Source organism: Cnephaeus nilssonii, assembly GCF_951640355.1.
Source record: "Cnephaeus nilssonii genome assembly, chromosome: 6".
NCBI lineage: Eukaryota > Metazoa > Chordata > Mammalia > Chiroptera > Vespertilionidae > Cnephaeus > Cnephaeus nilssonii.
In genome coordinates, this window is record NC_137077.1 from 72490753 (window position 1) to 72508473 (window position 17721).

Genomic DNA, 17721 nt, shown 5'->3' on the forward strand with positions numbered 1-17721 from the left:
ATGAACTTGGCTATAGTGTTAAAATTCAGGTTTTGATTTCTCAGCTCTAAGTATGATTGGGATTCTTTGTTTCCAAAGTCCAAGGTGATACATTTGCTGCTGATTAGGTTCCACACTTTGAGTAGCAAGATCCTAAAGTTTAAATCTGAGATATTGGAAGGGTAATAATTGCAAGATTAGACTGTTTAAACACTGGAATAATTTTAAAAAAGAGAATTTCGATTATTTTTCTTTTCTACCATAAGATGTCAAGTATTAGTATGTAGCAAATATCTTTATTATACCTCTACTAAAACAATCACTGGTGAACAAAAGGGAAAATGAAAACCATCAACCCTACCTTATTATACCCCATTGGGATGTGGTGGGAAAACCCTTGGGTTGTGGCAGGATTTTGCATTTGGTTACTATAATAATTCAAGTAGTGTTTCGCCATGCCTTTCCTTCATAGACCAAGATGCCATGCTGATTAATGAGGAGGAAAGTAAAATACAAAGAAATATACATTTTCTTATTTCCTGAAAAATAATTGACCATAATTGGGTGGGTTTACCTCAATCATCATGTTGAAATAAGTTTGAATAATTTTCCTTATTTGGCTAGATATTACTCCCTTTGCCACTCTTAGCTGCTTAGTATGTATCTGCTAAGTACTTATGAGAACAAACTTATCATATACAAACAAAATAAATTAACTTCCTCCTGCATATCAGAGATAGTCTGTGAGTAAAATTTTTGTAGTTTTAGGGTAAAAACATTGGGACTCATGACCTACTACCTATGCTTTAAAATTTTTGTTAAATTATTTTTGTTTAATTTGAAGGATATTTGTTTGATAATAGCTGATGAGACAGTATTTCAGAGTGTTCTTTAGAACAACTTTACTACTAACTTTATGAGAGATTCTACATAACATTGGTACTTCAATGAAACTAGCTTTTAAAAATTGTGTTCGGTTGCCTACAATGGCTACTTAACATAAACATTATTATGGTTTTTAAGAAGCATATATACATTTTTAAAATATTGAAATAGACCAAACAAATAGCATTTGGATTGTTTTTAAATTAAGGATCTTATTTATAGATACTCTAATTGAGTTACATACAACTGAAAATCAAATTTTATTTTCCTTCACTGGTTATTATAGTCAAAACCACAAAGCCATTATTTTATTTTTAATTATAGGCTTTTTAGTTTTTTGCATTCCATTTTTTTGAAGTATATACAGTTCACTATGTCAGTTTTTACCCTCGGGTGACAGTCTCATTTTCTGGAACTTCTGAAAACTCATGAACCATACTTTTTCATGAGTTTTTGAAACATTATTATTTTCTTTGACCTGTCATGTGAAAATATTGGAAGTTAGTAATAATAATAAGCCTATTTCTATGGAAATGGTCTAGATATTATTTAATCAATCTTGCTAGATGCTGAACAATTCATGAACTGCTTGTTGAATTTCAATAAGCAGTTCATGAATACTTGAATTGAGAGATTCTGTTTTTTAAAAAAATCAGAAACTGGTAAGTTTCATCAGTAAGGAATGCTATCCCATCAAATTTATACTGGTTCTGAAACATCTCAGTTTCAAAACTCTTCCTGAATAGACAGGTTGTGACCACAGGTAATACAATTCATTTTGTTGGGTGGTTTGTCAAATGTGCTTTCTGAACACAATTCCAGAAGAACTGCAAAAATGCTTCAAGCCCCAATAGCATCACTGTAATCAACCCAAGGTCTCCTAGGGCAGGTTTCTTAGAAGGTCAGCACTCATTGTGATATCAGATGAAGTGGGGTGTGGGGGGTCTTCTTCTCCACTGGGTGCTATTGGGGGTAGATTTCTTTTTCTAAGTAAATCTTTATTGTTGAACGTATTACATATGTCCCCTTGGGGGTAGACTTCTTACGATATTCCAAGAAAAATAATTTTCTGAGACTCTCACGGGAGAATGAGTGATTTTTATTTGTGTGGAATTAACTCCTTGTATTCCTAAAGTCCCATTTCCCTTAGTCCAGTCATAGAAGAAGGGTAGCTGGAGTTTCAGTAAAGCTAGAAACAAAGGCAGTGTCCCGAGTTTCCTTTCCATGTTGGAGACAGAACCAGTACAGCATCGGGCTAGTTGCAGCCCATTAGTCCATTGTGTGTGTGTGTGTGTGTGTGTGTGTGTGTGTGTGTGTGTGTGTGTGGATCCGCATGGCCTTGGACCACACAGGAGAATGCCAGCAAGCCAAGCATGAGCCATGAGCCAAGCGTGCCAAGAGGAACCAAGCGAGTACAAGAGAGTGAACTCCTTTGTTTTGGGAGTTATGGATCCCAAATCTTCCCCTACTTGCAGTGGCCACGTCCATTCTGGTCAACGATCGCTGTCCCCAGATGTGATTAATGCCTAGCACCTTCCCTATGTCACCGCAACTTTACTGGGCATGCATCTATCTTCCCTTTGTCCAGTCCCCTCCCCCCAGTGTTTTGCAGGGAACATGCCTATAATATCTGGCCTTCCCTTTGCTCCTTTCCTATTATTAGTAACTAGCTAATTACAATGGCAATGGCATCATTTGTGGTATTTGTTAGTAATCGCCCTTGTTATTTTACTGTCACACCGTTTAAGTCGGTGTAAGGTACTTTGCAACTAAAAGGATGCCTTTTGTTTCTTACAAAAAATTTTATTGAATTTATTGGGGTGACATTGGTTAATAAAATTACATAGGTGTCAGGTGCACAATTCTATAATACTTCATTCAAAGGCCCTGGGAAAGGGTGCTTCTTTTCTATCTGAAGAGTGTTGGGAAAGAAAATAAATCACGTCCCTTCTTCTGTCACTGTGCATCCTTATCTTACCATGGATACATTTTTAATTGCTCTCCTTAAAACTTGATCCAAAAGCCTGAGATGTACTAGTAAACAGCTCTCTACCATTATCCTATTACAAGTGAACAGCCTCTCAATCCTGCCCTGATTTTCAGAAAGGAAAAAACAAGCATTTAGAAATCGCTCTGAAAAGTATTTTCTACAAACATTTTCCTATGGGTGATCTTAATAGCCTATTAAACATTTGTAATCACACAGAGCTTAAAATATGGAGCCGCAAGCATGTTAGCACAGTGTGTAACCTCAGTGCTCAGAAACTATCCAGCACTCACGGTGAGCTGATTTCCAGAACCTGGGCTGCTCCAACTCTCCTGTCTTCCTTGGAGGAGAATAGGTGGTAGCAACAATCCATGGGGGTGGAAACTGAGGAAAATGGAAGAATCAAGTAGAGGAGGAGGGGAAGGTGGCACACACAAGGCAGTGAGGGGATAAATGACACAGCTTGAATTCAGTGGTGCTTCTGTCCCTGTTTTTAGAATGATGATGTGTGTAGCTTTTTTCCCCCTCCTTTTTTAAAATTAGCAAACATAGTCCTTACTAAGCACCTGGCTGCCTTGTTCCTAGACCAGATCTGTCTGTCTCCTTTCACCTGTCACTTTGATGCAAAATACAAATGCAATTTCACTGCTTTACAAGATTCACTGAGAGCCTACTGATATTTTTCCAAAGACATGAACACTTAAAAATGTATCTTCTTATCAGAATTTCAAGCATTGCAATAATAAAGGAGTGATGACAAGAATAAGCAAATAATTAAAACGAAACAATAGATTATCATAACTAAATGTCATGCTTTCGGTTTATCTTTTTTTTCACCAAAGGTGGGGAAAGATATAGATTACAGCATGATTTGTTTGGGATCACATGAATAGCCTAGCTACACTTATAGTTTCTGTTGGTTTTGATAAATATTAAAATTTTTGTTATATCAATATAACATCATACCCTTTTTTCAACAATACAAATGTTTAAGTCTTCTGGAGCTGCTCAAGTGAATTCGTCCCACCTACCAGTCTGTACCTGGATGCAATTAAGTATTTAAGGTTGTGTGGAAAGACTGCCCTAATATTTCTTAGAGGCAATCAGATAGGTTATTGCTTGTATCAAGGAATCTGAACCCTCCCAAACAGGACTGCATACCACACCACTAATTTCTGACTCTAGCTACATTCTTCATAGGATAGTCCACTATTCTTAGTCATTGTTCTAGTTGAGTCTATGTCTGAAGTAAGATGAGATGTGAAAACTTTGAAGGCTCCAGTTCTTTTGGGACCTCGAAGACAGTCTCCGAGTGGCAGCTCAGTGAGGGCTGTGTCTATGGCCCATAGCATGAATCACAACCACCCACATTTCATGTACCCACTTCCCCTTTGTTGTATGTGGAGATAGAGAAAGAGGAGCGGGGGGGAGCAATAGCTATACAGAAAACAGGTAAGGCAACTATTAACATGAAAAAAATAGTCAAGTTGAATATATACCTAATTCTTCCAGATACTTTGCTATTGAAAAAAAAAACAACACAATCAGAGTATGAAATTGATGGGATTAAAAAATAATTATGCATGGGAGAAAATGTCAAACTATGTGGACATTTCAAAATGCTTTTGGGAATCCTCCATTACAAGTGTGAGTGTAGACACCACTTTATTTTGTTTTTAAGTGTTGTTTTTTTTTTTTTACAAGTTCCACATTTCAAGTGTATTCTAAAGTCTGTGCTAGAGAGCTAATGTGTAAATAGCCTAGTTCTAAAATTATATTCCTGTTGCTGTTACTGCATGCATCTACTTTTGAAAATAATTAGACTGATTAATATCTTGAAAACGTATGTTGAAAGTTTCATGAATAAAACATTCACCAGGATTCCTGTTTGACAATGTGTGAAATAATGGGTACCAGGACCATATTTATGTTATAAAATTATAGTCTCATAATTGACAAAGAATTTCCCAAGTATAACTAAAGAACTTCACTATACCTTATTAGTTTAACTGTATTAACTATCATCAAATCATCATAGATTCTGACAAAAGTTGACACAGTTAAAGATCTGATTCTTAAAATAAAGATTTTAGTTGATCCAAACTCTCAAGGACTCTTGATGGATTTCCTCAGATTCACACACAAAAAATAGATTTTGGTTTTTAGAGAAGTTTGCTATTTCAAAAATGATCTAAACACTTTGACAGATTTTGTTCAGTAAGAATTTTCATGAAGTAGACAATATATACTGTTGGTTAACATCCTGGGAAATGGATTTAGGCTGACCTAAATTTCATACTATGGTTACTACTTACTTGCTTTTTTTGTGCCTGTGCCTAGACACACCTTATAAAGCCACAAAGTCTTGGTTTTTTAAATTTATTAAATGAAGATGACTAAAATTTATCTTATAGGCATTTTTTGAGAATTTAAGTAAGTTGCTTATGACAGTGCCTGATATGAAATGCTGTTGTTACTACAATTCAAATGTAAGGTTTAATTACAAAGGATTAAATAGCAATCTAAGTGGATAACATCGATTGTTTTCAAACTAAGTATAGAATATCTTTGTACTATGTTCAGAAATTAACATATGCCTTGTAATAACCTGTGTCCAAATTTTCAGGGTGGCCAGGTATCATTATTATTCAATTTTGAAGACACAGGTTTAGCTGACAATCCCATGACTTGAACTAGTTGTTTTCTAGTTCAACAATGATATTGACATAAAAGCAGGAAGTTTAATCAGTTTATATTCAAAAAAGAAATTAAGGCAATCTAAGATACAAGGAAAACCAAACAAGCGAAATGAATCTTATTTTCGCCCAGCTGGTGTGGCTAAGTGGTTGAAGGTCTACCTATGAACTAGGAGGTCAAGTTTCAATTCCAGGTCAGGGCATATGCCTGGGTTGCAGGATCAATCCCCAGTGTGGGGCATGCAGGAGGCAGCCAATCAATGGTTCTCTCTCATCATTGATGTTTCTATCTCTTTCTCCCGCTCTCTTCCTCTCTGAAATCAATAAAAATATTTTTAAAAATCTCATTTTCATGAAATGAAAATAAAAATGTCACAGGTATTTGAGATGTCTTACCCTACACCAATAAAGAATATAAAGAGATGAAGAGAAAAGGAAACTGGGTATTACATGATTCAGCAATTCACATTGGAAGTTTTCATTCTTCAGGTCAATAGATCAACTATGATCTCAGGCAGTACAAAAAAACTCTAAATATACTGGTTGTTTCTGCTGGGGAAAAGAATATAATTAAGCTCTCATCCCACCCAGGTCCACACCAGACTCAGCTCACTCAGGAATGAGTCACAGCTCTGATGCAATTATTGCCTCAGGCAGAGCCAAAGCACTGATTAAATAGCTCAGAGCTGTGGAGTTGGAGGGAACCTTTGCATTAATTCTCCTTCATGCTTAAATTAAGGCTGATTCTGGAGGATATCCAGCGATTGCTGGGGATTTAGGAGGATGGTCTTCTGCAAAATATCCACAGGAGCTGAGGCCAGCAGGCTCTCCACTGAGCAGATGAAGTGCAGGCTGGGGAGTTCTTGAGCTAATTTGTTTTTTATATATGATGAGTATTTCCAAATATACATTATTAATTGTACTTTCAAAGTTGACTATATAAAATGAATTTTCAGTTAACTTACATTCCAAATGGTCTGCAACTAAAGACACAAAAACATTTATTTTTTATTTTTATCTTTATTGTTTATATCCCCTTTTTTCCCACTGACCCTCCCTCCTCACTTCCATCCCTTCCCCAGGCCTTCACCTCACTATTGTCTGTGTCCATGGATTATGACTACCTATATATATAAAAGGATAATATGCTAATGTCCTTCCCTCCATCTGGGTAATGACGTCACATAGCAATGTCCAGCTTCCTCTCCCTAGAGACTAGCCTCCTTGCAGTTTCTTCTGCCCCGGAACACGATTTGCTTCATAGCCAGATGGAAACATTTTAAACTTTAACCAAATGTCTGTGAAGCGTTTTCCCGTGCCTCATCTCATTTGATCCTCACAGAAATCCTGGAGTAGATAGATAGGAGACTCAGTGGAATCCTATTCTCTTTTCATTAGCTGGAAAATGGAGATTTAGAAAGCTTAGAAACTTGACCTGACTAAAAAGAAGTAAGAAATGGTGGAACTTGAAAAGGACTTCAGATTTTCTCACTGCGCAGAATATAGTCAAACACTGCTGCAGTTAAATATTTTACCCTTTGTTCTCCCTGCATGATCTACAATAATAATCTACTTCATGTTGATATTTACTGCTGTGTTGCTAACAATTACCTGAAAGAGAAGTTGGGGTGCTTCACTGGGCTAGAAAAAGTTTAGCTAAATCAGAAAGCAGGTCTAATTAAGCAAGTTTATATACATATATAAAGCTCTCGCTGGTGCCAATAGCACGTGTATGTTTCAATCTGTCATTGTCCATTGTGAATTTGGTTAACACTTCTATTATAGAAAAAGGGCAAATAGCGATATTAAAACATTTCTTCTAATTAATTTCCTGTCAATGTGCACGAATTTGTGCACCGGGCCACTAGTATGCATATAAGCTCTTTGGTTGATCTCTTCCCTCTCCTCTCCCTCCCCTCCCAGGATCCTCAGTCTGTGGCATGCTTCCAAGTCTCTAGATCTATTTTGTGTGTCAGTTTATTTTGTTCATTAGATTCCACATATACTGGTAAGTGAGATCATGTGATACTTGTCTTTCTCTGACTGGCTTATTTCACTTAGCATAATACTCTCCAGGTCCCTCTATGCTGTCTCAAAGGATAAGAGATCCCTCTTTTTTATAGCTGCATAGTATTTAATTGTGTAAAAGTACCACAGCTTTTTTATCTACTCATCTACTGATAGGCACTTGGGCTATTCCCAGATCTTAGTTATTGTAAATCACGCTTCTATGAACATAGGGATGCATATGTTCTTTCTGATTGGTATTTCAGTCTTCTTAGGATATATTCCCAGAAGTGGGATCATTGAGTCAAATAGCAGTTCCATTTTTAATTTTTTGAGGAAACTCCACACTGATTTCCATAGTGGCTGTAAGAGTCTGCATTCCTAACAGCAGTGTACTAGGGTACCTTTTTCACCAGGACTTGTTGTTTGTTGATTTATTGATGGCAGCCATTCTGACAGATACAAAAACATTTCTCTATTCAACAAATGACTAAGCTATTCCTTTGAATAAAATACTACTTCCTCCCTGCCCCAAAATCTATATTATAGTTCTTAACTCTTATTTTGTCACCTGGGAAGACTTTATTAAATTCATCTCAAAGGAACATATGTCACTCCTATAATGTAGATTAAGTTAATTGGCCCAGAGATATAGTGGATGCCGGTTAGTTTCACTGGTTAACCATCATGATGATGCCTGAGTCACTAGCTTAAATATATAAGGTTATCTGTGGATTATCCATGCATTGTGTTTCCAGGTTATCCATAGATATCTATGTATTGCATATGCAGCTGTATATTGAGAAAAATTCAGTTTCACACCCACAGTTTTTGTTCAGTTTCACAATTGATATTAATTTTAAAGCATCTACCATATTATATGTGTGTGAAAGATTTTATGAAACCCATCACCACTGTTAATCGTTCAAGGCAAATATATTTAGGGGGATTATGAGGAAAAATGAATTTTTGTATGAAGTGACTCAGATACAGAGATTTGATTGTGCTTAAAACTAAAGATAGATTGAACTGACAGACATGTGGAGTATACGTATATTACTATACTAGAGGCCCAGTGCACAAAATTTGTGCACCGGGGCGGGGGGGGGGTTCCCCCTCAGCCCAGCCTGCACCCTCTCCAATCCTGGGCCCCTCGGGGGATGTCTGACTGCCAATTTAAGCCTGATCCCAGGTTTCGGGCCAAAACCGACAGTCGGAAGACATCCTTCTTACAATCTGGGACCGCTGGCTCCTAATTGCTCACCTGCCAGCCTGATCACCCCTAATTACCTCTGCCTGCCGGCCTGATCATCCTTAACTGCCCCACCCTGCCAGCCTGGTCACCCCCGAACTGCCCCCCTCTGCCGGCCTGGTCGCTCCTAATTGCTCCCCCCACACTGGCCTGGTCGCTTCTTACTGCCCCCGCCCTTCCGGCCTGGTCGCCCCCAACTGTCCCTTAATGCCGGCCTGTTCATCCCCAGCTGCCCCCCACTGTTGGCCTGGTTGCCCCCAACTGCCCCCCTGCCAGCCTGGTTGCCCCCAACTGCCCCCCCTGCCAGCCTAGTTTCCCCAACACAGCCTGCTGTTCAGTCGTTTGGTTGTCCCTCATTAACCCCCCCTGCCAGCCTGGTCGCCCCACATAGCCTGCTGTTCAGTAGTTTGGTCGTCCCTCACTAACCCCCCTGCCGGCCTGGTCGCCCCACGCAGCCTGCTGTTTGGTCACCCATCTGGTCGTTTAGGTCATGACGGCCCTTGGCTTTTTATATATTAGGATATTAAAAATGCATTTGTAGAAGTTGGAATTTGTTTGAGTAGAATAAGAGAAATTGTTTATCATACTTAAAATCTCCCAGTCTGAGGCCGAACTCCTCTCTTACATGCATGGTTTCTCTTTTTCCATTTTGATTCAGGAGGCCTTGAAAAGTGAACTCAATAATGAGAGCCTTGGATTTGAATTCAGATTTGGTTTATACTCTGGAATTTACATTTTCACTGTCTCATTTGGGGCAAATGTTCAACTCCTCTGAGCTTTTATTTTTTATTTTTCCCCCCAATTTGGTAAATCAGCTTGTAAGCTGAAGTTTATAAGGTATTTCAAAAAGGGAGTTAAAAGTATTCCCTGAATTCCCTTATTAAGCCTAGCAAAATCTAAGATATCCAGTAGAGAACTGTTTGGAAAACCACATTGTTTATCTTTTTTTAATTGAGGTATAATTGACATATGACATTAGTTTCAAGTGTACAAAATAATGACTCCATGTTTGTATATATTGCAAAATGATCACAATTAGTCTAGTTAATATCTGTCACCTTACATAGTTACAAAATTTTTTTGAGATTTACTTTCAAATATATAATACAGTATTACTAGCTATACTAGTCATGCTGTATATTACATCCCCATGACTTATTTATGTTATAACTAGAAATTTGTACCTTTTTATCTCCTTCATTCATTTTGCCATCCCACAGACTCTGCCTCTGTCAACCACTAATCTGTTCTCAGTATCTATGAGGTTGGGTTTGTTTGTTTGTTTAGATTTCACATATGAGTGAAATCCTAAGTATTTGTCTTTCTATGTCTGACTTACTTCACTTAGCATAATGCCTTCAAGGTACATCGATGTCACAACTAGCAAAATCTCATTATTTTTTATGGCCGAACAATATTCCATTGTGTATACACACACCACATTTTCTTTATCCTTTCATCCATCAATGGACATTTATGTTGTTTCCATTATCTTGGCTATTGTAAAAAAAAATGCTACAGTGAACATGCAGTGCATATATCTTTTCAAGTTAGTGTTTTTATTTTCTTCAAAAAATTCCAAGAAGTGGAATTGCTGGATCATATGATAGTTCTATTTTTAACTTTTTTTTGAGGAATCTCCATTCTATTTTTCACAGTGACTGAATTTACATCCCTATTTATATTGCACGTGACCCTTTTCTCTATATCTTTTACCAGTACTGGTTATTTCTTATCTTTTTTTTATAACAGCCATTCTAACATGTGTGAGGTGATATCTCACTATGGTTTTGATTTACATTTCCCCAATTATTAGTGACACTGAGTCATTTTATAAAGGATCTGTGGGCCATCTGAACGTCGTCTTTGAAAAGATGTCTATATCTTCTTATTTTTAAATTGGAGTGATTGTTTTTTAGTTATTGAGTTGTCTGAGTTTTTTAAATCTTTTTGCATATTATCACTTTATCAGATATGTGATTTTTAAATATTTTCTTCCATCCAGTAGGCTGTCTTTTAATTTTGTTGATGATTTCCTTTGCTGTGCAGAAGCTTTCTAGTTTGATGTAGTTTCACTTCTTTATATTTGCTTTTTGTAACCTTTGTTTTTGGTGTCAAATACAAAAAAAAAAAATCCTCAAGGCATGTTATGGAGCTTAGCATCTGTAAGGAGTTTTATGGTCTCAGGTCTTATATTCAAGTCTTTAATACATTAATTTTGATTTTATTTTTGTGTATGGTGTAAGATAGTGGTCCAGTTTTTTACTTTGCATGTGGCTGTCCAATTTTCCCAACACCATTTATTGAAGAGACTGTGTTTCTCATTGTAAATTCTTGGCAGCTTTATCATAAACTAATTGAGTATGTATGGCTTTATTTCTGTTGCATTGATCTATTTGTCTGTTTTTATGCCAATGCATACTGTTTTGTTTACTATTGCTTTGTAATATAGTTGAAATCAGGGAGCATGATTCCCAGCTTTGTTCTTTCTTTTCTTATTCCCTTACTGGATCAAGTCACAATCTGGGCATGTGCCCTCATCAGGAATTGAACCAGTGACCTTTTGGTGCATAGGACGACACTCAACCAACCGAGTCATACCAGCCAGAGCTGTTTTTCTTTCTTTAGATTACTTTTAGGTATTTTGTGGTTCCACTCAAATTGTAGGATTCTTTTACCTATTTCTGAGAAAAATACCATTGAAATTTTATAAAGATTTAACTGAACCTTTATATTGTTTTGGATATTATGGGCATTTTAACAATATTAACCTTTTGCACTCAGATGTCAGGTGTGACGGTTATTGAATGTATCAATAATTTGAAGTATAAAAAAATCCAACTAAATAAGTTTGTATGAAAAGAAACTCCAGTTTTTTATTCTACTGCCGTGCTTTGTAAAATCTGGGGTATTTAAAAAATTAAATCCTGAGTAGAATAAAGGAATCGAGAAAAAAGCAAGCGAGTGCAAAGGGTTAAGCTTCCTATTCTTGACCACAAAATATCTTTTCACTTATTTTTATCTTATTCGGTTTCTTTCATCAATGTCTTATAATTTTCAATTTATAGGTCTTTCCCTTTCTTGATTAAATTTATCACTAGGTATTGTATTCTCTTTTTTTTGCAATTGTAAATGAGATTCTTTTCTTAATTCATCTTCTGATATTTAATAGTGTATAGAAATGCAACAATATTTTTTATTGACATTGTATTCTGCAACTTTACTGAATTTGTTGATTAGTTCTAATAGTTTTTTTTTTTAATGGAGTCTTTAGGATTTTCTATACCTGCTATCATGACATATGTACCATTGTACTTCTTCCTATGCAATTTGGATGCCTTTTATTTCTTTTTTTCTTGCCTAATTGCTCTGGCTAGAATTTCCAATATTATGTTGAATTAAAATGACAAGAGTGGGCATCCTCGTTTTGTTTTTTATCTTAGAAAAAATGTGCTGAGCTTTTTACCATTGAGTGTGATGTTTACTATGGGCTTATCATGGCCTTTATTATGTTGAGGAATGTGCCCTCTATACCCACTTCATTGAGAGTATTTATTATAAATAGGTTTTCAATTTTATCATACACTTTTTGTGCATCTGTTAAGATGACATATGATTTTTATTCTTCATTTTGTTAATGTGGCATATCACACTGACTAATTTGGGGATGTAATCTCTGGAATAAATCCACTTGAAATGGTGTATGGTCCTTCCAATGTATTGTGAAATTCAGCATGCTAATATTTTGTTTAGGGTTTTTCCATCTATGTTCATCAGGGATATTGGCCTGTAATTTTCTTTTCTTCTGGCACACTTAGCTGGTATTTTTATCAGTGTAATGATGACCTTGTAAAATGAATTTATAAGTGTTCCCTCCTCTTTTATTTTTTTTTTTTGGGGGGGGAGAGTTTGACAAACGTTAGTATTAACTTTTCTTAGATTATTTGGTAGCATTCACCAGTGAAACCATCTGGTCCAGAACTTTTGTTTGTTTGGGAGGTTTTTGATTATTTATTCGATCTTCTTACTAGTAGTAGATCTGTTTAAATTTTCTCTTTCTTAATGATTCAGTCTCGGTAGGCATTTATCCATTTTTTCTTGGTTGTCCTATTTTTTTGTGTGTATAATTATTTCATAGTAGTATTTTATGATTCTTTGTATTTCTATGATATCAGTTGAAATTTATCTTCTTTCATTTCTGATTTTATCTATTTGAGCCCTCTCTTCTTTTTTTTTTTGGTGAGTCTTGGTTTATAAATTTCATTTATCTTTTCAACATCAGTTTCATTGATCTTATCTATTGTCTTTTTAGTCTCCATTTTATTTATTTTCATTCTGACCTTTATTATTTTCTTCCTTTTACTAACTTTGGTCATTCTTTTTTCTTCTTTCTTTAGTTCTTTGAGGTGTAAAGTTTGTTTGAGATTTTTCTTGTTTCTTGAACATTTATTACTATGAACTTCCTTCTTAGAGCTGCTTTAGCTGTACCCCCTAAATTGTGTTATGCTGTATTTTCATTTTTATTTGTTTCAAGATATTTTTGTTATTTTTCTTTGATTTTTTTTGACCCACTTGTTGTACACTAGCATGTAGGTTTAATGACATATTTGTGAATTCTCCAGTTTTCTTCTTGTAGTTGATTTTTTCTTTCATTCTATCACTTGGGAAAGGTGCTTGACATGATTCCAATATCCTTAAATGTATTAAAAGCTATTTTGTGCTCTTACATTTGATCTATCCTGAAGAATATTCTATATGCACTATGAAGAATGTGTGTTGTGCTACTTTTAGATTATATATATATATATATATATATATATATATATATATACATATATACATATGTATGTATGTATATATCTGTTAAATCCATCATATATGTGTCATTTAAAGCCAACATTTCCTTGTTGACTTTGTTAGATTATTTTCCCATTGATATAAGTGGAATTATTGATTTTTACTATATTCAGCTATATATTTAAATTTTAAAAGTCGCTCTTATATATGTGGTTACCTTTAAAAATCAAAAGTGGATGTTAAATAACTGCCTAACATGAAGAATAAAAGAAATATTGGTAAGAAAGCTTAAAGGAAAAAAGTACTTCAGTGGTTAATGGAAATTGTGGATTTTTTTTCATTTTGTGTATTCATATAAAGCTTTTAAAGTTTTATAATTATTATTGTACTTTTTGTAATCAATGAATTTACAAATCCAAGCCCTAAAAAATAATTAACACCAAGGAAATTTCAATAAAATTTACAAACAGATTTTCTTCTCAATTCCTTAAGTCATTCAGTACCAGATTAATTTGTTTTCCATCATATACATCTATATTGAAAATGAATTTTACAAGTGAATTTGCATGCTTTAAATTACTATTTTTGTCTCCGTATGTTATTTAACTGAAAGGGCAATGTTAAGTGGTAGAAATTTATTTTTTAAAAAGATTTATTTATTTATTTTTAAATTTTTATCCTTTATGAGAGCTAAAAATTGGGAAAGAGTTTTTTTTTATTTATTTATGCATAGTAATGTGTAAGTAAGGTTAATTTACATGTCACATCTGGAATATAATATAAAATGCATACTCATATGGAAAATTTATGTTTTAAATTAAAATACACTAATAAATAATACAAAAAATGAAGTTTAACTCAATTCAGTAAAATAATGCAATATGGATACACTATTTTCTTTATTTTTGTAGTCGCTATTGATTTCTAGTTCTTGTTTTCATATTACTGTATATTTCTTCATCTGTTATATTATTGTTCAGATATATGACTCTCTAGCAAAAGCCATGGCTTCCTCCAGCAATAGCCATGTCTTCTTCAGTTGGCATTGTCATTTAGCCCACTGTACTTTACATAGTGCAAGAGAATCATGCCTATTAAAAAAAAAATCCCAGCTGGTGTGACTCAGTGGTTGATCATTGACTCATGCACTAAGAGGTCACTGGATGGATTCACGGTCAGGGCACATGCTCTGGTTGTAGGCTCTATCCCCAGTAGGGGGCTTGCAGGAGGCAGCCGATTAATGTTGATTCTCTCCCATTGGTGTTCCTATGTCTCTCTCCTTTCCTCTCTCTCTACTGGTAAAATCAATAAAAACACAAATAGCCAGTTTGGCTCAGTGGCTAGAAGGGCCCCAGGTTCAATTCTGGTCAAGGGCACCTACCTCAGTAGCAGGCTTGATCCCTGGCCCTTGTTGGGGTGCATAGGGGAGGCAACAAATCCATGTCTCTCCCCTACCTTCCATTCTCTCTAAACATCAATGGAAAAATACCTTCAGGTGAGGATTAACAAAAAATCCTATCTAATAAAAGAGTAATATGGAAATTGACCATCACTTCAACACACAAGATGGCTGGCTCCATGGAGTCAAAGATGGCTGCCCCCATGAGGACACAAGATGGCCACCACAAGATGGCTAGCAGGGAAGGGCAGTTGGGAGGGTCCAGGCCTGCAAGGGAGGGCAGTTGGGGGCGATCAAGCCTGTAGGGGAGAGCAGTTAGGGGTGACCAGGCTGGCAGAGGAGGGAAGTTGGGGGTGACCAGGCCTGCAGGGAAGGGCAGTTGGGGGGGACCCAGGCCTGCAGGGGAGAGCAGTTGGGGGGGGGGACCAGGCCTGCAGGGGAGGGCAGTTAGGGGCAAACAGGCTGGCAGGGGAGCAGTTAGGCATCAATCAGGCTGGCAGGGGAGTGGTTATAGGGGGTGATCAAGCTGGCAGGCAGAAGCGGTTAGGGGCAATTAGGAAGGCAGGCAGTTGGGAGCCAGCAGTCCTGGATTGTGAAAGGGATGTCCTACCAGGATCGGGCCTAAATGGGCAGTCAGACATCCCTCGAGGGGTTCCAGATTGGAGAGGGTGCAGGCTAGACTGAGGGACACACCCCTTCCCCCCACCGTGCACGAATTTAGTGCACCGGGCCTCTAGTAATAATAATAAATAGTAAAACTAACTAAAAAAAAATCCATAAAAACATATTTTTAAAAATCCCTAGATAAATAATGCTACAGAGATATCCTAGACTACTGTATGGATATTTTTTTAAATTTTTATTTTATTGTTTAAAGTATTACAAATAGTAGTACATATGTCTCCTTTTTTCCCCCATTGACCTTCCCCCAGCCTCCCCTACCTCCCAGCTCATGCCCTAACCCCCCACCCAGTGTCTTATGTCCACTGGTTATGCTTATATGCATGCATACAAGTCCTAAGGTTGATCTCTTACCTCCCTGCCAACCCTGCCCAGCCTTCTCGCTGTAGTTTGAGCATTTGTTCCATGCTTCTCTGTCTTTGTATCTATTTTTGTTCATCAGTTTATGTTGTTAATTATATTTCACAAATGAGTGAGATCATGTGGTATTTTTCTTTCACTGACTGGCTTATTTTGCTTAGCATAATGCTCTCCAGCTCCATCCATGCTGTTGCAAATTGTACGAATTCCTTCTTTTTTACAGCAGCATAGTATTCCATTGTGTAGATGCACCACCGTTTTCTTATCCACTCATCTGCTGATGGGCCCTTAGGCTGTTTCCAAATCTTAGCTATGGTAAATTTTGCTGCTATGAACATAGAGATGCATATATCCTTTCTGATTGGTGTTTCTGGTTTCTTGGGATATATTCCTAGAAGTGGGATTACTGGGTCAAGTGGGAGTTCCATTTTTAACTTTTTTGAAGAAATACCATACTGGTCTCCACAGTGGCTGCACCACTCTGCATTCCCACCAGCAGTGAAGGAGGGTACCTTTTTCTCCGCATCCTCGCCAGCACTTGTCATTTGTTGATTTGTTGATGATAGCCATTCTGACAGGTATGAGGTGGTACCTCATTATTGTTTTGATTTGCACCTCTTGGATGACTAGTGAATCTAGCATGTTTTTATATGTCTCTTGGTTTTTTGAATGTCCTCTTTCAAAAAGTGTCTATTTAGGTCCTTTGCCCATTTTTTTATTGGATTGTTTATCTTTTGTTAAGTTTTATGAGTTCCCAATAAATTTTGGAGATTAAACCCTTATCAGAGATAACATTGGCAAATATGTTCTCCCATGCAGTGGGCTTTCTTGTTGTTTTGTTGATGGTTTCTTTTGCTGTGCAGAAGTTTTTTTTTATTTTGGTGTAGTCCCATTTGTTTATTTTCTCCTTAGTTTCCATTGCCCTAGGATCTGTATCAGTAAATATATTGCTATGACAAATGTCTGCTATTTTGCTGCCTATGGCTTCTTCTAAGATTGTTATAGCTTCTTCTTATGTTTAAGTCCTTTATCTATTTTGAGTTTATTTTTGTGTATGGTGTAGGTTGGTGGTCTAGTTTCATTTTTTTGCAAGTATCTGTCCAGTTTTCCCAACACCATTTATTGATTAGACTATCTTAACTCCATTGTATGCTCTTGCCTCCTTTGTTAAATATTAATTGAGCATAATGGCTTGTGTCAATTTCTGGGTTCTCTGTTCTGTTCCACTGGTCTATATGTCTGTTCTTGTGCCAGTACCAGGCAGTATTGAGAACAATGGCTTTGTAGTATAGCTTGATATCTGGTATTGTAATCCCTCCAACATTGGTCTTTTTTCTCAAGATTGCTGCAGCTATTCGGGGTCTTTTTTTATTACAGATGTATTTTTGGAAAGTTTGTTCTAGTTCTTTGAAGTATGCTGTTGGTATTTTAATGGGGATTGTATTGAATTTATAGATTGCTTTGGGTAGTATGGACATTTTAATGATGTTGATTCTACCAATCCATGAACATGGTATATTCTTCTTTGTTCATGTCTTCCTCTATCTCTTTTTTCAGCATCCTGAAATTTTCTGGGTACAGTTCCTTTATCTCCTAGGTTAAGTTTATTCCTATGTATCTTAATTTTTTTGTTGCAATGGAAAATGGGATTGCTTTTTAAATTTCTCTTTCTGTGAGT